The following is a 21,821-nucleotide window of genomic DNA, read 5'->3' on the forward strand; positions in this document are numbered from 1 at the left end:
AACCCGGGAGGCGGAGGTTGCAGTGAGCCAAGATCACACCATTGCACTCCAGCCTGGGCAGCAAGAGTGAAACGCTGTTCCAAAAAAAAAAAAAAAAAAAAAAAAAATGTAGTAGAGAATTAACCTCTCTCCTAACAAGGAAAGAACCACGTGCTAGGCATGATGTTGACTGCTTCACAAATACTATCCCATTTAATTCTTGCAGCTGTCCTCCAACAAAGTTACTAGCGTTATCATTCCTGTTTTACAGATGAGCAAACATGTTCCCACACTGTTAGTTGACCAAGTCAGCATCCTGTATTATTCCAAAGCTTGCTCTTTCTACTGCACAGGGTAAAGGGGGACGTGTTTTCAGCATCACCCAAGAAACCCTAGAAGTAACAGTAACAGTATTCCTTTTGTTCAGAGTAGCTGGAGATTCAACAGGACAGGAAAATTGAGTGGCTTCTGAGAGAAGCCAACAATACTGGATCGCGTGATCACTCACTAGACCCTCCCTCTTCTTTCAACTCATCCCTGACAACACAGGTAGAGAGCCGTCTTCTGGAGTCCTTTCCTTCCTGTTCAAGCTCCAGGCTCTGATTTGTTTTGTCCATTTTGAGCGTCCAAGCATTTTGCTTCTTTTCCACTCTTCTTTTATCTAGCTGCCTATTTTAGAGTTTGTAGTTTAGGAATATTTGGTATCTATTCTATAGCCATTGGTAGCTGTGACCTCTTATTTTTTCTAAGGGAAAAGACTGCATGGATGAGTGATCTTGAGCAAGTCACTTAACCCCTTGAAGCCCTGGTGATTTTATCTGTAGAGATGAAGGTCCTGGATGTGGCTGACAGCAGGGGCCACCTAGGTCCCCTGTTCCACACCAATGGAGATATGTCACATATCTCACCTGTGACATGAATAATGATCTACTATTATAAATATATGCCTTCAAGAGAGCCATCTTATAGTGGGAATTCTGAATGGCATTTGTGGTTGGTAAACAGCACCAATTTTGGGAGGTGAGGGAGATCAGACATCACTGCAGGCTCACTATGTGCTTGCTACTGGCTACATTCACTCAAATACTATATTTAAAAATTAGTCTCTTGAATCTTATTACATAGGAAGAAAGTTTTGCTTGTAGCACCTTCAACACCAGGACATGAAGTACACTTTGACCTGAAAGTGCAAGCCTGGGTAATTTTATAAGTGGAGTTTGACCTAATCGTTCATTTTTAAATCAAATCCTTCCATTTTGGAGGTTCCAAAAGCATCATGAGATATTCTCTAGGAAATATTCTTGAAATATTTGAACTGACTGTTGAATAAATGAAATAAGAAGCTATATTAGGCCTCTCTCATACGACTCTCCAGAACACAGGAATAGCCTTCCCAATGGGGCACTTATTTGGATTGTAGATTTGAGCCTATGAACTTGAGAGAGGTCTCTGTTAGGGGTGACAGGGAGCTGCATCTTTAAGGATGCTGTAAGTTACCACTGTGGTGTGAACTTAAGACTTGTATTTCCCTTCTTTCCATGGAAAAGAAAAGATGCAACCAACTGATGGACAAGTATTTCTGTAGGTAGCAAGGGGAAAAACCGGCTCTTGTGGTTGAAACTTCCTTTTATTACACCCTAACCAGAATTTTTAGCTTCCAACAATACTAGGTTTCCTAGTGAGGAAATGTTGTTGTCTTTTTAAGAAAGATTGTGGTCATGGTAGTAGTAGTGCTAATAACGACCATAGCAACAATAATAACACTTAACATTAACTAGGTATTTACATGTTCCAGAAATCTTTAAGTGCTTTGTATATATTAACTTACATAATTCTCACAATAACCATGAGTTAGATGTTATTATTAATTAACAAATGAGAAAACTGAGACACAGAGAAATAAAGTGTCTTCCCCAATGTCCATGATTGGTGGAGTTGGGATTTGAACCCAGGAAGTACAGTTATGTAGCTCTTTGTGTAGTATTACTACACAAAGGTCCAATGGTACCCATCTCCTCTGGAGTCTCCCCAGCTCCACCTCTGATCTGTGACTGAGAGTGATTCCTGCTAGGCTCACTGAAGTCACTCCTAGTGGATCCTCTCCTTGGACATAGTTCTATTCTAAGAATCACTCTCACAGCTGCTTCATTGAGGTAGTTTCAGCCATTAGAAGTGGCTTCCATCATCACCTCTTGGCTGTTGCCAGTGAATGGTGGCTCTGGTCATTCACTCCTGCCAACATCAGTTTTAGTGCCCTCTTAGTTTCTGCCACTCCTATAACAATATCCATGAGTCTCAGTCCTCAGTGCCATCGCTGGAGAGTAGCTTAACAAAGCTACAATGCCTTAGTGCAGGATCTTAAAGATAGCATGAAGGAAAAACCTCTACCCATCCCCTTACATCCCCTTTGTTCTTTGAGAACAAAGGGCTTATAGGACCTAATAATTATATATACCTGTGTGTATATGACTTCTGAATTTACAAAGTTCATTTAAAATGTTTTAGCCCGTCTAATTCTCAAACTAACTCTGCAAGTGAAACTACTATAATCCCCAGCTTACAGACGAGAAAATCGAGGCTCATAAAGCTTAAGTGGCTTTCCTAAGATTTTATACTAAAGTAAGAATCAGGAGTAAAGCTAATCTTAGAGTGTTCATTTTACCACATGATTACCAAGGCTATTATCAGTCTTTTAACTGACTCTATAGGCAAAACTGTGTTTCCTTGTTTTAGTTTATACTGCTTTGAGTATCTATGAGGCTCTTTTCCAGTTCTTTCTTACCTGTTGCCTATACCTTTTTTTTTTTTTTTTTTTTGGTGGGAAGAATGGTTATCTTTTCTGAGTTGTCTAATAAGAACTCTTGCCATAATAGTGATATTATCTATTATCTACTAAATATTTTGCAAATTTATTTTCCACTGAGTCCTGTATTTCTTTTTTTTTTTTTTTTTTTTTTTTGGAGACACACGCTGCTTTCCTGCTGGAGTACAGTGGCACAATCCCAGCTCACTGCAACCTCTGCTCCTGGGTTCAAGCCAATCTCCCCTGCCCTCAGCCTCCTGAGTAGCTGGATAACAGGTGCCCCCCACCATGCCCAGCTAATTTGGTTTTTTTTTTTTTTTTTTTTTTTTTTGAGATGGAGTCTCGCTCTGTCGCCAGCTGGGAGTGCAGTGGCGGATCTCAGCTCACTGCACGCTGCGCCTCCTGGTTTTACGCCGTTCCTCCTGCCTCAGCCTCCCGCAGTAGCTTGGCACTACAGCGCCCACCACCACGCCTGGCTAATTTTTTGTATTTTTAGTAGAGACGGGGTTTCACCATGTTAGCCAGGATGGTCTCGAATTCCTGACCTCTTGATTCACCTGCCTCAACCTCCCAAAGTGTTGGGATTACAGGCGTGAGCCACCGCACCCGGCTGTCTTTAAATTTTTATTGTTTTAGGATGTACAGAAATGTAAAATTTTTATGTTATCAAATCTACCAATCTATTTCTTCATAGTTTTTCTGCCTTAGAAAAGCCTTCTCAATCTAAAATTACATACATTTTTTAACCTGGTTTACAGTTTTATATTTCTTTAGTCTACCTAGAATGTATTGAAGTGTATAATGTGAGCTAAGGTTCAACTTGCAGTTTTTCTAATGTGTACACAGTTATCCCAACACTATTACTAAATAATGCATTTCTCCCCACCAATTTGTTCTTCATTATGTTTTAAGTACTATAGATATTTGGGTTTGACTCCAGGCTTTCTATTCGCCTCCTTTGATATGTGAATACTGATTCTAGTTTGGTTTCTCCCTTCTCTACCCCATGACCACCCCAGGTGCTAAAGGCAGAATCCACATCTATCTCAGCATCACTCTGCTGTGGGCACCCAGGGTCTTGGCAACATCATCTAATGCTTTGTCAGTTGTGCCCTCTAGGTAGAAGAGACATGGATTCTGGGTCCCAAATCAGGATGAATGAGCTTTAAAAAAATACTTCCTTCAGTTATGAATATGTGTGTGTGTGGGTGTGGGGGTGTGTGTGTGTATGCATGTGTGTGAATGTCTAGAATCTGGGGCTGACTTTGTGACTGTTTCCATTCAGAAAACTCCTTCTTATTCAAGAAAAGTTTTGCTCCACTTAACATGGGATTTTGTGCAGAACATTTTGCAACTTTCATTTTCTTTTAAGGTGTGTAGGTCATAAGGAAATGTGGAAATACATAAACATTTAAGACCTAAGCAACTGCATGTGTAGAACACTGGCCTGGGAAGTCAAAGAACAAATTTCCTGTTCTTTTCAATCTCTATGACATACCTATCTCTGTGCTTCTGACAAACCCATTTATGGTTTGTTCAAGCCACTTAAAATGGTAAAATTTTATAACTGAAATGGACCCTAGAGATCTTCTAGTTCTACCTCCTTATTTTTACAGATGTAGAAACTAAGCCCAGAAAGCTTACATGGCCTGCTCTACAGGTCAGAGCCAAGGTTAAGAGACGGTGTCTCAATGTACTACCCTCTGCTCCACCTCCTCAATTAACAGGAAAAAGTTAATTAAATCAAACAATTCAACCTGTAGTAATTGTATTAAAATCCAAAACTCAAATCAGGACGTATGCTAAAAGTAGAATAGTCTTTCAAATGAATTGATTTAAATACATCTTCTATTGAAAAAAAAACTATACTGTAAATAGTTATGAGCAAACAGTCTCCCCACTCTTTCTTTTTCTGTCTTTGTTACACCTTTCTCCACTCTCTCTCTCACTCCTTTCTTCCTCTCTGCCTTCCCCCACCTCTAGAGCCTCTCCTGCCAGAAATAAAACTTGTGGCACAGGCTTCTCATTGGAGCCCCCACAGTCCATTTGACTGTAATGAATGTGCCTCTCCTGTGTAGGTTGCAATCATTTTGCAGCCTCTGCTACCAAGCAGTGTGGTTCTGAGTTCCAGAATTCAGGCAGGAATAGGCAAAGTGGGTTAAAGCAAAGTAGGCCGTGGACAGGACATGCTCATGGACGCAGGGAGTCCAAGTCTGCAACCCAACTAACCAGGACTTCAAACGAACTGGATTCAAAGTCTTCCTCTCCAACCCCTACCACCCTCCTACACATTCCAGTCACCCTTGAAAGGAAAGACAATGATGACTGCAATTATACAGGCAGAAAAGTGGACCAATGCAGCTTCTGGCACAGAGAATGAGAGGAATTAAAATCTTAGGTTCATGCATACTCTCATATTGGTCTTTGCGTGGTCTCCTTTTATTTTGCTAGTTAGTTCTTTAATCAATTATTAGTAACAAGGTAATAAGAACCCAGAATGGCCATTCAAAACAAAACCTCAGAACTTGATGCTAATCTACATGTAACCCACCCCACACCTGCAGTCACCATCATCCTTTTAAAAAGCTTTTTACAGGCCAGGCGTGGTGGCTCACGCCTGTAATCCCAGCACTTTGGGAGGCTGAGGCGGGCGGATCACGAGGTCAAGAGATCGAGACCATCCTGGCCAACATGGTGAAACCCCATCTCTACTAAAAATACAAAAATTAGCTGGGTGTGGTGGCATGCACCTGTACTTCCAGTTACTTGAGAGGCTGAGGCAGGAGAATCGCTGGAACCCGGGAGGTGGAGGTTGCAGTGAGCCGAGATCATGCCATTGCACTCCAGGCTGGCAACAGAGCAAGACTCTGTCTCAAAAAACAAAATAAAATAAAAAGATTTTTATATGCTGTAATGGCATCTATGTATTAATGAAAGTATTTCTTACTTTTAACTGTTTTAATATTATGCAAATGTTATTCCATTATGTCTGAGATTTTCCTCAAAATAATAAGGGAGGGGAAAAGTGGGTAAGAGGTATGTATGGATGAAACAAGATCGGCCAAGATGGAAGCTGGATGCAGGATGCCTGAGGGAGGTGACAGTATTCTCTTTCGTATGTGTTTTAAATTGTCCATATAAAACTTTTGAAAGGGCATCATGCTGTGTGTAATATCTTAGGAGATTTTTTAACTGAATATTATATTGCTAAGATTCCTGACTATTGTGTGTTTTGATTTCGTATACTACAGTCCCTATTGCAAATAGATCACTGTTTAGTTTTTACTATAAGGATTGAAGCAAAGGAGATTTTTGGTTAACCTAAAAATCTAATGTAGCAATATTTTCCCTTTCCACACGACTGCAGTTTCCTCAATTTTTTTCATGCTCCTCTCCAATTCCGCCCTGCTCCTGAACATATCCATCCCCTCCACCACCCCACCCCAGGATTCCAGGAGGCAGATGTAACTCCAGTTGACCTTTGGCCCGAGAACTTTGGCGTTTCAACTTTTTCCCATTGGATTTGGCTTTCAGTCACCACTTGGCTTCCCTGAGGTGTAGCCCCCCCAACTGGGAGGCCTTTCTCCCTTCCCTCCCTATGTGGCCTCTGGCCTGGCCATGGCGGACCCAGCAGAGCTCTAAGGGAGGGCTGCAAGGGGTGCCTCCTTTGTGCTTTTGAGTCTCTGCAGTTGCATTCTACCTCTTTGGGCCTTCTGCAGCAGGACAGACTCAGTCTTCCAGGGACCATCTCTGAGGGCTTTCTTCCAAGTGGATGGGCCTTAGCTGGAGCTAAACTTGCAGTCTTTCATACAAAGCCTGCTTTAGAGTCAAACCCAGAGACAACAGATTGTGTCTCTGTTTTGCCTTGCTTAATGACGTTTTCATCCTTTTGATTTTTCATCCATGTGACATAGAATGCCACTTTCAAAGTACTTCTAAGCTGCACAGAGATTGACTTGCTTGGAGCCTTAGCAAAAGCCCTCTTTCCCGGACTTGTTGCATGCGACTTAAAATGCTAATCATTTCTTTCATTCATCAAATATATATTTGTTGCCTATGATATGCCAGGCACTGTGCTAGGCTCTGTGTGTACAGTGGTAAATAGGATGCAATCTTCTGCTTTCAAAGGGCTCCCCATTCAGTTAGGAACACAGAAAAAGACATGAACAAATACAACAGAGGCACTTGCAGTCTGGGTTACATTATAACTTCCTAATATTTTGCCTTTGTTGCCCCTTCTTCCGTAAAAATATTAAAAACTGCATTCCATGTTTATACAAAGTGCCTAAAGACAAATGTATTAATATTATGTATTAAAACACTTTATTCAATCTACAAGTTAATTTTTTCTTCCAGTTTTAAGGGAAATTAAAACATTTTCACGGGCCTCTAAAAGTATTGTGGCCTCTAGATTCTCTGCCTACTTTGCCTAATAGAGAAGTTAACCCTGCTTGCCATACACATTTTCTTCCCCATTTCAGGATAACTCAGTCCCCCTGTTTTATTTCTTTCACTCGTTTCTGAGAATGAGGACTCCTCTGTGATGACAATTCTGTGTGTGGTTTCCATCCACCGAAACTGTGCATATTGATAAAGAGTAACAATGAAATCACATTTAAATGAACGTATTTTAATTTATCATGACAGCAGCTTCAAATATGTCTGTCAAACAATAAGAATGGTTCAAGTGCACCGAGTCCTAACTGTGTGAGCAGCACTGTTCCACAGATATTCACTCATTTAAGACAACAACCCTATGAGGTGATATTATCACCATTATCTCCATTTTACAGATGAAGAAACTGAAGTATTCAGAGATTAAATAACTTGTTCAGGGCCACACACCTAGTAAGAGACATAGCCAGAATTTGAACCTAAAATGTTAGTCTCCAGAGCCCTCCTTGCTGTGTTAGATGGCCTAGGATACAATTGTGTGAAACCTTACCCAGGCTGTTTTCTACCCAGCTGTGAATTTCTCGCTCTTTACAGAGCTGCAGCTGCCAGGGACCCACAGTCCACAGGCTGGGAACCTGTATTTAGGGTAAAGGTTCTAACCCTTCTCATGGTATTAAGCTGTCATGAGACTCTGTTAGTACCTGAAATGTTTCTATTTCAGGGGGCCTATTCTGGGTGCCCTAGAGCTCCCTCTGGTAGCTGTACGTGGGCCAACTGAACAAGAAGCTTGTCTCTTCCACCTCAGTTCTCTCTACCCACAGAATGATCTAGGAGCTCTGGACTGCCCTAGACCCTTGCATTGTCCATAGACTTGAAGACTGGAATTACAGCGACTACCTCCCTGGGTTGCTTCCTCACCAACAATGTAGATTCACAGAAAAGGAATTTAGGTTAAAAAGATGATGTCTTAAATTCTAGGTCCACAATGCCAGAACGATCCTTGTTTGCCAAGTAGAAATTTATGTAATCACAAGACTAAAGACACTTTTATTTCCAAAATGTTTTGCAACCAACATAATAATTCCCCTAAGTAAGTGCCAAAATACTTTTCCCTGGGTCCTCTTAAGTGCTTTGAGTTGCTAGAAAAATATGTTTTTGAAATTTTACAGTTAACTCTGGAGCTGAAGCTGTGCAACACAAGAAAGAAAGAGATGAAGGGAACATTTAAAGTGTGATAGACATCATGGGAGAAGGGGAGATAATGGTCTGACTCGTATATACAGTTTTCTGGTCCACAAATATCATTCGCTCAACAAGACTTTCAGTACAGAATCAAAAGCAGTGGTAGAAAACTACGATGGTTTTTCTGTATTGGAGAAACAAAACTTCAGAGCTTGTCATTTTTTTTTCCATTTATACAGTTTGGAGCCAACACACATGCTGTGCCTAAATAATAACATATACAATTAATGGAGGGAAATACATGAGAGCTGGCCCAGAATAGTCGTTTAGACTGTGACATTTGGCCAGTGGGCTGACAGATTAAAAAGATCATGTGGCCGTCTAATACAACATTGCCTCCTTTCTTAAAAATAACCAAAAAATGATGTTTTTAAAAATAAGCTTAAATACCATGGGAGTCTATCCCTAAGTCCCCGGACTCTGTATGAAGAAGTGTCTAATCACTGAGCTGGAGTTTCTGGAATGGGATTCCAGGCAGAGGCAAACGCTTCCATCAGGGCCTGTGGACAGGTGACAGATGGTGGATTTTCGCCTTTCAGCACATAACTGTAACCTCATGCACTGTCTGAGTTTATTTTCAACCCCCTACACAAGGGCTTATTGTTTATAATAAGCTGTCCTCTAAACCCATTTCCAGGAAAAGATTCCCCATGTGTGTCATCCTGCATCACTTCCCGGGCTAAACAGTGACCATGAAGACTCCAGGCCAAATGTCAAGAGCCAACCCAGGGGAGGGGGCAGTCAATTTTCCAGTCCTTGTTATAATTTATATTAGTGCCCAGTCAGTCTCAGGTGCATCTTAGGAACACATTACTTCGAATTTGCAGCCTCACTTCTACTTTCTCACCCGGAATGAAAACCAACACACATTTCACCAAGCCATTTCTACTTGTTATAAAAAGAGGGAAGAAAAGAAAATTTTGTCTCACAAGTCAGGTTTCTATCTCAAGGTGGGAAAACTTGGTAATTTATACTCAGAAAGTAAACAAGCTACACCCATCCCCAGCCTACGAGGTATATAAACATTAAATGGGTAATTCTAATTTTATTCTCAGAACTGTGTTTGTGTTCTGAGTCAACTCTTGCCTTCTCTTTATTTTGAAGCTAGAGAATGTAGGCCTCTGATTTTATCTAAGACCCTGTAATTCCACTGGGCTTTTCAGAAGGACTGGGGTCAACACAGGGACACGAATCTCAATGAGCACAAACTCTATACAGCCCCACCTAAAATGTGAGGCAAAGAACAGCTCTGAGATCCATGAACATCAATTTACTTCAGGGAGAAGCTGGATAAAACTTTGAGTTTGGTCTCAAAATAGCCTGAACAATTTTAGTTTTCTGACAGCATTTGGTGGCAAGCCTGTTAGAGAACAGCATCTTGAAATTTCCCATTTGTGTGCTGTAGATAGCATATCATCTGGGCACACCCAGAGCTTCAGAAGCATTAATCACCGAGGTACACCTGCTGTGGAACACAGGTCTCAGGAGAGAAAGGGAGAGAGTTTTCTACGGACCTCCATCCCTTGTGTTGCCTACATTTTAGCCTACTTGATTAACTAACAACTCACCTAATTGCTAACCCAGGGAGCCACTGGGGTGCAGTGGTTAAGAGCATGGACACTTGAGTGAGGTCTTGATTCAAATCTCAGCTCTGCCCTGTACTGGCTGTATGATTAGAGACAAGTTTCTTCTCTGAGCCTTAGCTGTCTAAGGGGACGCAGCCTGGTGGGACCTAGCACACTACCTGCACATTTAGGGACTCAAGTCTCTTTCTCTCCCACCCTTTTCTTTCCCTGAGTATTAATAAAAAGGGTAAGTATGAAAGTACGCAGCATCTATGTAGTCAGAGTAGCTCACTAGATATAAATGTGGCAGATATGCTTGTGATGGGACAGGAAGAGCTCAAGAATGGAGACCTTCATCCTCACTTGGCTTAATATAGGCTCAGAGGTCCCATATAAATGGACTGGTTGTACTACAAATTTGTCACATTTGGTATAACTTGAAATATATGGCCCAAAGCAGGAAAAAAAACCTTTCTCCTTATATAGAGGTATTTATGGTAATAGAATTGGCCATTTTATAATCTGATCCATATTAGCATGTTTTACTTGATAATCTCAAAGAAATTCTTAGCATCAACACTGACCTTTTATAATATTGCCAGTGGCTAAAGAAGATAATAAAACATTTGCTCACCAGTCATGCACCTTAGCTTCCAGCATCAGCTGTGTGAGTGAATCAAAAGCGCAGTTGCAGAGCCTGAATGTAGACTCCCATCCCTTACTCTAGCATTCCCACCAGCAGGCCTTATGTCATCCTTGCTGGGCAGTTGGGTGGATGGGGTTTAGGGGAGCGTGTGAATTCAGGTGACCTGCTTGACTGGTTCATAGAATTTGGCCTGGCTAGAGCTTTAATTTTAAGGAACACCTTCCTTCTGTGGGCTTGAGGAGCTACAGCGTATTTAAGCTCTAGTCTGCTGGACTTGAATGAGCCCAGTGGAAAGGAATGGCTAATGTGATCACAGAGCCTTTAAGACATTGGACACTCACTCACTCACCTATTAAGGGAGAAGCAAGTCTTAGAAATCATGCTTCCTTGGTGCCCATTCACTCACTAAACTCTTTAGGAAATTTAGGTTAGAGACATAGATCTTAGCAGTCCTCCAAACCAAACACCTTGTTTTACCGATGAATGAACCAGCCTAAAGTCACACAGATCATAAGTGGCAGATCCATGACCAAGATCATGGTTTGATGATTTCTAATTCTCTAACACCCTACCCTTCCTTATGTAAAGACAAATTAGACGAGACGAACTCCTGAAGGAGTTCACAGTCGTGCAGGGGAAATGAGACTGTGCAAATGAACAATGGTTATCTCAGCATGAAAGCGTGATAGGGAGGGGGCAGAGAATTAACATATGCTGAACACCTACCATGTGCAAAGGGTTTATTATACATTTTCTCATTTAATCCTCACATCAAACATATGAGGAATACATTATGATCCCATTTTATTGATAAGGAAATGGAGACTCATCAATTCTGCTGTAGCCTGTCTACATATCCACTGCTCTAGAGACCCAGGTTGAGTGGACTCCTGAGGAATGGTGGTTCAGGAGGAGAAGGCTGCTCGGAAAGATGAGGCTCGAGTTGGTGCATTGCACTTGATTAGGTGCAGAGAAGCCTCAACAGATGGAGGAAACACAGATGGCCTCCCCATGATTGCATCACCACCCAGAGAAGGTTGGAAGCAGTTACACGCCCACTGCTTTGCAGTCTCAAATGTAAACTGCCTAGAAAACTGAGCATGCTGATGAGAAGTTTTGTCTTAAACCTACAGTGCCCCTATTTACAGATGGTCTATTTTGAGCAAGGAGTAACACAATATATAGTGGGGAGTTCCTGAGGACGTAGAGGACCCTAATGCCTCTTTCGTGAGTTTATCATTTCATGAAGAACCAGAACTGGCATCAGTGAAAGGCAGAGGGATGGGTAGTTGGACATAGCCATATACAAGTGCTGAGGGAGAGTCAGGGAGAACAGAATAACAACAGGTAGCATGGTGTGGTGTGTGGCGAGTTTAAGAAGGAGGAATAGTCTGAGGAATGGTTTGAAGAACTGGCTTGGCAGAGAGCAGGAGGAAGTACCTGAGGGAAGGTTTTGAGGTGAAGAAGGAAAATTCCATGCTTAGCTGGAGCAGAGAACACAAGACAGAGTATGGCAGCTGGAGATGAGGCAGTTTGGTAAGGACATTATGTTGGGAAGTTTAGAAACTCATAGATTCAACCACATTACCCATGATCACCTGTACATAGAACCTTGAAGACCTCATGCACTTCAAATACCTTTGGGAATCACTCTGGTGTCGTCATATCCCCTGTATACATGGGGGTACTGACTCAGAAAGAGAAACAGAGAAAGGCCTTCCCAGAACTGAGATTTTTGTTATCCCCTTTCGCTAACAAAAGTAGAGGCTTAATGCAAAAGATCAGCTAGATTCAAGCAAACACTTAATTTACGTTTTATAAAGGGGCTTCAGAATGCACATAGACCTTCAGTTGAAATGTGCAGGGAAATTAAGTCACTAACCATCAATGGGCATGAGTTGCTCTTTGAGGAATCTCTATTATACATAGGCTTATGCAGATGCTGAAATACACTGGGTGCCAAATTTTCTGAACTCTTTGTGGCTGTAAAGGTGAAAACTGAAATTTGTGTTTAGCAAAGCCTCTCATGCAGTAAGAAAGTAAAAACATTCTTCTTGGGGAAACACTGGACAAATGGAAATACCTAAGGCAGGGGCTTCAGACTGAGATGATAAACATACTGTTTGACAATAAAAGACTTGGAATAGGTCATTGTGTTTATTTCTGCAAAAATAATATTTGTTGCCTGAGTTTTTAAACTTCTAATGGAGAGAGAGACAGAAGACTAGAACCTTGGTCTCTGGGGAATGACCACGGTCACCATAAACAGTGGTGCAGGGAGTGCCCTGCAAAAGGTACCTGCTAAGGGGATAATTGGGGGCTGAAATCCAGTTACGTCCATTAGAATGTGAGTTCCATGTAAGGTAAGGGTCTTGAGATCTTGATTTCTTTCATATCCCCAATATCTAAAACAGTACTTAATGCATAGAAAATGATCAAAAAGTATTTATTAATTAATTTAACGAATAAAGAAAAAAACCCATGATCTCAGCAATATGGTATTGGAGTGGAGGATCAGGAATAAGGTACCCATGAGGCTACTCCTGCCAGAAAGAGGCAAAGCCACTACTGGGGTATTCATGTCTGAGATCTAGTTTTAGATTTTTCCTATCTCATAGCTAGGAGATGACCAGACATGGCCAGTGGGGAGTGGTTTAGGATGAGAGCTGAGAAGAGTGGCAGACACTGCTGGGTACTCATGCATGAGGCAAAAAGTCACATGTTAAGGATAGAGGGAAAAAATGTTGATAGGGCATGGAGCACCTAAGACTTTACAGAGCCCTTGTACTGCTCACGTCCAGACTTTGAGTACGTGAGAAAATCACCCCTCCTCCTGTTTGGTTAAACCACAGCAGTTGAGCTTCTGTTACATGCAGCTGGACCTAATTTCTAACTGACACAATAAGCAACCACCAGGAATGTAAACCGTACTGGGATGCTTAGAAATACTTGAGCAGGATGCAGGACTTCTTGTATCCAAAATGGAGACTTGGACTAAGATTGATGGACTTTCAAGGACATAGTGGCTCCTCAGGAGGTTGGAGAACTTGGGTTACAAAGTAAAGAATTTCACAATAGTGAAGGCTTTTGAGTTACTGAAATATACTAAGACGGCAGCCTACAGATTCTAAGGTATGTGTTTTGGGGATTTCCAGTCTGACAACAGCAGAAATGACCCCTTAGTTGAACAATGCCTGAAAGAGCCATCTGTCTAGAACTGCAACAAGCTTGAACTGCAGTCCTCATACCAGTTTGAGAACTTCACATTCTTTCTATTGCCTAATGCCACCGAATTGAAATGACCCAATTTACTTTGAATGGTTGCTGTGAATTTGATCTCCAAATTACTGGTTGGTAATTTTAGTGTCCATGATCTGAAAGTACCCTGTGATTGTAAGGAGGAACAGTTGATATAATCACTATCATCAAAATAACAACCTCATTTCACATGCTAACACCTTGAGTTTGTTGACATCGTTGGTAACTGTGGTACACATCTCTTCTGCTTTACACAATACTGGTGTGAATTAGTGTCCTGGAGAACTGTGGGCTCTTTGAAGTATATTTGGAGACTACCCTTAGCATCCATGCAGCTAGAAACAACAGAAAGGTGTTGATTGGTAGGTATACTTTTAGTCAGATTACTTCAGCCCCAAACAGAAAGTGCTTAAGGCAGTAAACACTGAGGTACATCTGATTAGGGCTCATAAACTTTATTCAGAACTACTTCTATAGTTAAGTGGCTGCTGTGACATAGTGTGTCTATATGTATGTGTATTTTGGTGAATGCCTTTAGGTGATCCGCTCTCATATTAAAAAAAAAAAAAATAGATTCCCACTTTTATCCTATAGGGCTTCAAAATTTACTTTAAAAAATAGCTTTCTCCATTCACCACAGCTATGTGAGCTAGTTAGATGTCTTAAGCAAAATACCTCTACCCCTTTCAAATGAACAAACTAAAAGTAAGCTTTGATATGAGGCCATTCTCAATTATTTCTGAGAAAGGTCAACAACTTAGATATTATATTCAGATGCACAAAAGTAAACATAGATTTTCTCTTTCACATTTCATCTTGTTTGGGAGCTCTTCATTTCCAAAGACAGCAAAGAAAAGTTAACATTTTCACATTGTCACTCAGGGTTACTCTGTTTCTGCTGTTCCTTGAACTGTTCAGACCTCTTTGGCTCTTGCCTCTGTTGCTTTCACTTGTCTCCAATGTGATGCAGCTCGTCTCATTTGCCCTGGCATTTGGGGTAGAAGTTTATAGTTTCTGTCATATTCTCCTGTCCTGAAAACCCGGCATCATGAAATGACCTTCTCATCTCCCCTCTTAGACTGTTCTCTGCCCCTCTCTGGTCCAGCACCCTCTGGTACTTCTTGATTCCTTTATTGAGGAGCAAGAGGACCCTGAATGTCTGTCCAGGCCACAAAGGCTACCTCCTTTCTAAACTCCCTCCTGGGGGGCACCATATTGCTCCCATGCCAGGAAGAAAACAGGAAGCTCCCCTAAAGGGAACCCATATTATAATATTTATGTTAAAATGTTTGGAATATGTCAACCTCCCCTCAGAGTTTCTCAAAACTTTATTCCCCCAGGGATTTTGATCCAGACAATGAAGTTATGTTCCTCAATTCTAACATCTTGCTTCTCTTTCTTCTCTTTCCTGGGTTCCTCTCTTTGGAATCTGAAGGGCTTTTTTACTTTCCCTTTCAGCCAAGCAAAATTTTTTCTTACATCACATCCTCCTTCCCCTTTTTACTACAGTTTACAAATAAAGCTCTGGAGTTCTAATCTAGCAGGCTTGACTCTTCTCCCCCATCCCCCACAAGCTCTATTGAAGTATAATTACAAATAAAATTATATATTTTTATGGTATACAACATGTTGTTTTTATATATGTAAACATTGTGAAATTATTAAATCAAGCTAGTTAACATATCTACCACTTCACTACTTATCATTTTTTGTGGTAAGAACATTTAAGATCTACAGCAATTTTCAAGTATACAACATATGACCATTAACTATAGTTAACATGCTGTAAAATAGATCCCCAGAACTTATTCATCCTGTCTAACTGAAACTTTGTACCCTCTGACCAACATCTCTCCATATTCTCCCTTTCCCACCCCCAGCCCCTGGCAACCACCATTCTACTCTCTGCTTCTGAGTTTGACCTTTTCAAGATTCCACATGTAAGTGAGATCCTGCATTATTTGTCTTTCTGTGCTTGGCTTATTTCACTTAGTATAATGTCCTCCAGATCCATCCACACTGTAGCAAATAATAAGATTTCTTTCTTTTTTAAAGGCTGAATAGTATTACATTGCATATATATACCACATTTTCTTTATTCATTCATCTGTTGATGGCCACTTCAGGTTGATTCCATATCTTGGCTATTGTGATAATGCTGCAATCAACATGGGAGTACATATATATTTCAACATAGTGATTTCATTTCCTTTGGATATATACCCACAAGTGGAATTGCTGGAGCATATGGTATTTCTATTTTTAATTTTTTGAGAAATCTCCATACTGTTTTCTATAATAGCTGTACTAATTTACATTCCTACTAATAGTGTACAAGAGTTCCCTTTTCTCCACATTCTCACCAACACTTGTTGTCTTTTGACTTTTTGATACTAGCTATCTAACAGATGTGAGGTGATATCAAACTGTGGTTTTGATTTGCATTTATCTGATGATTAGTGACATTGAGCACCTTTTCTTATTCCTATTGGCCATTTTTATGCCTTCTTTTGAGAAATATCTATTCAGGTCCTTTGCCATTTTTAAATAGGGTCGTTGTGTTTTGCTATTGAATTGTGCAAATTTCTTATCTAATTTTAGATATTAGTCCTTTAACAGATTTACAGTTTGCAAACACTTTCTCTTATTCCATAGGTTTCCTTTTTATTCTGTTGCTCCCTCTGCTGTGCAGATGCTTTTTAGTTTTATGTAGTTCATCTTGTCTGCTTTTGCTTTTTTTTTCCTGTATTTTTGAAACCATCTCCCAGAAATTATTGCCAAGACCCATGTCAAAATTTTCTCCTATATTTCTTCTAGGATATTTATAATTTCAGGTCTTATATTTTAGTCTTTAAGTCTAGATTGAAGAGACTGTACTTTCTCCATTGTGTAATCTTGACACCCGTGTCAAAGATTAGTTTGACTACGTGTGTGAGTTTTTTCTGGGCTCTCTATTCTGTTCCATTGGTCTTTATATCTATCTTTATGGTAGTGCCATACTATTTTAGTTACCATACCTTTGTAATATATTTTGAATCAGGAAGTGTGATGGCCACAGCTTTGTTCTTCTTTTTCTAAATCACTTTGGCTATTGGGTCTTTTGTGATTCCATATGAATTTTAGAATCATTTTTTCTGTATCTGCAAAAAATTTCACTGGGATATTGATAGGGATAGCATTGAATGTGCAGATTAGTTTAGGTAGTATGAGTATTTTAACAATATTAACTCTTATTATCCTTGAACATAGAATGTCTTTTCATTTATTTGTGTCTTTCTTTCATCAATGTTTTAAAGTTTTCAGTGCAGAAGTCTTTCACCTCTTTGGTTAAGTTTATTCCTAAGTATTTTATTCTTTTTTGTGCTACCGTAAATGGAATTTTTAAAATTTCTTTTTAAAATAGTTCACTGTTAGTGTACAGAAACACAGTTGATTTTTGTACTTTGATTTCGTGTCCTGCAACTTTACTGAATTCATTTTTTAGCTTTAAAAGTTAACTCTAGAAGAGTATTTTTGTATTTTTTTTTGGAGTTGCTTGATACGTTTTTACATATAGATAGGAATTATGTCATGTCCAAATGGTGCTAGCTATCCAGAATCTACAAAGGGAACTCAAACGCAAAATTACGGAGAAAGATAACATATTACAATCCCGGCATCAAAAAGTGGGCAGAAGGGAGGTAATGAATCCGAACATTTCTCAAAAGAGGATGAATTCATCAGCCAACAGACACATGAAAAAAATGCTCCTATTCATCACTCGCCATCACGAGAAATGCAAATCATATAACCCACAATGAGATACCAGTCGTCGACACCAGTTAGAATGGCCAATCATTAAGAGAAGTCAGGAAACAACAGGTGTTGGAGAGCCGATTTGTGGGTGAGAAATAGGATCTACATTTTATCACTGTTTGGTGGGCTACTTTGTAAAGTAAGTGGTTCGCAAACCATTATGGAAAGCAGTATGGCAATTTCCTCAAGGATCTAGAACTAGATGTCCATAGACCAGGCCTCCCAACGTATCTGCGGAATATAGTACCAGGAAAGGAGGTTACAAGAGTTATGTCTATGTACAGAAGACCAGTGTGAGCCACGTAGGTGTATTTTTTGCGGCACTATTCCAATAGCAAGACTTGGACTCAAACCCAAATCGTTCCATTTCGTGTGACAGACCTGGATTAAGGAAGAATGTCGGTACAAATACACCATGGGAATATCTTGAGTCGCAGCCATAAGAATAAGTGAGTGAGTTTGCGGGTCCTTGTTGTAGGGGACATGGGTGCGAGCTGAGAAACCATCGATTCTTAGACAAAAACTTCCACATAAGTACATGTAAACTCACAAACAGCCGTCATGTTTCTCAGCTCAGGAGGTGGGAAACTGTAACAAGATGAAGATCAACTTGACTCGGGAAGGGGAACATCACGCACTGGGCGGCCGTATCATGGGAGTTAGGGGGGAGGGATGAAATGAGGAGGGGTAGGGCGTGGCTTATTTGGGGATCGTCTATACAAGGATATTAAATGATGAACTTGAATGTTCATGTTGTGGTGACGAGTTGATTTGGTGCAGCACACCAACTGGCATAACGCCTACTACCTATGTTCAACAAACCTTGCACGTTATGCGACATTGTTACCTCTAGCACCTTAAAGTATAATAAAAAAAAATAAAAAAAGAAAATAAGATTTATGGGTCATGTGTAAAGCAGAGAGATTTTTACTTATGCCTTTCCAATTTAGGTTTCTTTTATTTCTTTTCCTTACCTGATTGTTCTAGATAGGACTTCCAGAATTATGTTGAATATAAGTGGCAAGAGTGGGCATCTTTCCCTTGTTCCTGATCTTAAAGGAAATTGTTTTCAGTTTTTCACTACTGAGTATGATGTTAGCTGTGGGCTTATGATACATGGTCTTTATTATGTTATGGTATATTCCTTCTATATCCATTTTGTTGAGTGTTTTTATCATGAAAGTGTATTGAAGTTTGTCAAATGCTTTTTCTGCTTCTACTGAGGTGATCATGTGATTTTATCCTTATTCTATTAATGCGGTATATCAGACTTGACTCTTATTAAGTAAAGGGAAGTTTTACTATGTAGAAGATTCTTATCTTTTTCAAAAGCTTGGCTTTCAAGGTTATTGTGCCCACCATCTCTTTCCCTGTGGCAACCAACTTTAAAAAGGAATCCAGGTAAATAGGATTTGTCAGGGAATTTCTTGAAAGGAAGAATAAGAAAAACTGATTTAATATTTTAAAATATCCTCCACTGAGTTTATGGAGAGCAAACTGTTGTGTGCTAACCATACGCCAGGCACTATGTGCTTCTCGGGCTTTTTCTCATTTAATTCTCACAGTTCCCAATGAGTTCTTCACTTATGAGGACACCAAGTCCCAGAGAGGTTATAGATCTTGCTGAAAATCATATCACTCATCAAAAATGGAGCCAGGATTTGAGCCAACATGTTCAACTTGACCTTGAAAGAATCAAGACAACTTGTAAGAGTACTGACACGTGTCACAGTGTTGTAGAAAAGACAGAGAGGCATGGACAAGAAAATTCATGTCATGATCAAGAGTGTGTACCACAAATCTCATTATACCCTGTTTTCCCATGCTTTTCACTACAATTTTCATGCCCCATGAATCACAAATTCAAGTACTGCTCATGGGAAGGGTGTTCCACAAAGAAGAACCAGCCGAAAGTTTGGCAGGAGGAGATAGAAGGAGGAAGGCATGCAATGTTTACAAAGTATCAATTTCTAGGAAAAAAACCTGCTGGGTAAGTTCATTAATTTTTCACCTACAGCACTTTGAAGAGAATTTTAATGAGCCATTATTGGAAATTTGTCAGGGGCCTATATTTTGGGTGCTATATTTTTATTGGTTTCCTTTTTATAAAGAGGCAAGAGACCAAAGTACACAGTGTTCAGATGACTTGCTTAAAATGGGAGGCATCTGAGTCACAGAAGTAAAGTTAAATTCTCTAAGCTTCCGGTCCCATAATATCTTTCCTTAAATATACTTTTTCCTCCAGCTTCACTTTTTCAATATCACAGGATGATTCTGTAGGAAGAAGAAAATCCATCTGACCTGCCTACACTCTAGTGAAGCAACCTCCTTGAAACTCATTTCGTTTCATACTTCAGAGAAATTATGTTTGAAACAACAGAGGTGGTAGAACTTTGGAAAAAGTGAAAATCCATTGATCTTTTAAAGATCCAGAAAGCAATGTTTCTTAAAATACAGATCGATAGCATAAGACCATATTTTAATATTGTCATGTTTACCCACTCATGCTATTTATACCTTAGTATGTGCTATTAAAGGAGTGAAAAAAGCAAATAGTCAAACTTGTCTAAAGAGAAATGACAGTAGATTCCAGAACAGCAGTAAAAACAATTAAGATTAGTAGCTGATACAAATGAAAACATTTTGGGTTACTTAAGAAGGGTTCTTTTACATAATCAAAGGTAGTAAGAAGAGATGGAATTAAGACTCCAAACAGAAACAAATTGGGGGAAGCATGAAGAAAATGGAGCAAGAATAGTTTTGAATACATAAAGAGGAGGAAGACGTAGGAGTTCAACATGCCTGTTGAGAGAGAACTCAAGTAAATTTTCACAAAAGTGGGAGAAATGGCTTGAGAAATGAAATGACTTTTTTGTCTAGGTGTGTGATGCAGGATCAGTGGGGATGGATGCCAGATACAGGCACATTTCCCAAGGGAGGAAGAAATAGAAAACAAAGTGGGTTTCCTGCTAGAACAGGTGGTGTGTTGACATGTATACACGTCTGACAGCCGGGCTTCTGAAGCTTTCCAAGGGTCTGACCAGGCCAGTCTGAGTTGTCTGTAAGACTTCAGGGAAAAGCAACACAGGGGAGTCTCAGTGATTGGTTTCAAATGTCTTTGGACACATGAGACATAGCAGTTGTGGGTAAGGAAAGTAATGGGGCATCCTGCTATTGAGCACAAGGCTGAAAGCTGGGTTAGACTCAGTCACAGCTCACGGTTTGATATTCTCAGCCATCCATTGTAAGAAAGAAGCCAAATGTCTGCTTAAATCGAGGTGCGGGCAGATATTAACTCACTAAGCTCCCCTTGACCTTCTTAAATACTGGAAAAGATTTATCAGGACTTTTCTTTCTTCTTCTTTTCTTTTAGGGGTGGTAGTGGTAGTTAGTAAGTAGGAGGGTGGGCCTGAAATTAGGAATGAATACAGAAGGTGGGAGTAGAGGACTAATGTACAATGTTTCTGCAAAGTTGAGAATCTTGTTTTGTTTAAATAGCAGGCTTTCCTATACTCTGCGATTGGGACTCTGTAAGTGACATACTTAAGCAACCATAAAAATGACAGTTTTGGGCTAGATTTGGGATGAAACTATCAAACCAAATAATGATGACTTGAGAATAATGTTTTTCTCCCTGAATTATAGCTGAGGAGCAGTAGTCATGGTATAAGCATAGGCTAAGGGTAAGATTGCTTGTTGCTTGAATCCCTACCCTACTTCTTGATTGGGTGATACTGGGTATCAGACTGTGTGATCTTGTATAGCGGTCCCTTAATTTCCTCCATTATAGGGCATGGATAATAGTAGTATCTATCTGTTGCAGAAACATTGTTTGTGCCTACTCTCCTGGTTCTTTTCTTTCCTGAAACAATGGAAAATCATATTTCCCATTCTTTCTCTGCATCTATGTGGGATCATGTGACTAGCTCTGCCCACTGGGATGGGGGCAGACATGGCTAGCTACATTAGTACTAGTTTGACCCCTAAAACTTCCCACAAGATTTTCCATGCCTTTTCTCTCCTCTCATTGTCTGCTGGCCAGTTGTAGAAGACCCAGGAGAGGAAGATTTAGGACCCTGAAGCTGTTGCTGCCTCCCTGAAATATGGCGTGAACATTTGTCTTCCTATCATCAGATTT

This window comes from Rhinopithecus bieti, unplaced genomic scaffold, assembly GCF_001698545.2.
Source record: "Rhinopithecus bieti isolate Rb0 unplaced genomic scaffold, ASM169854v2 scaffold_18354, whole genome shotgun sequence".
Classification (NCBI taxonomy): Eukaryota; Metazoa; Chordata; class Mammalia; order Primates; family Cercopithecidae; genus Rhinopithecus; species Rhinopithecus bieti.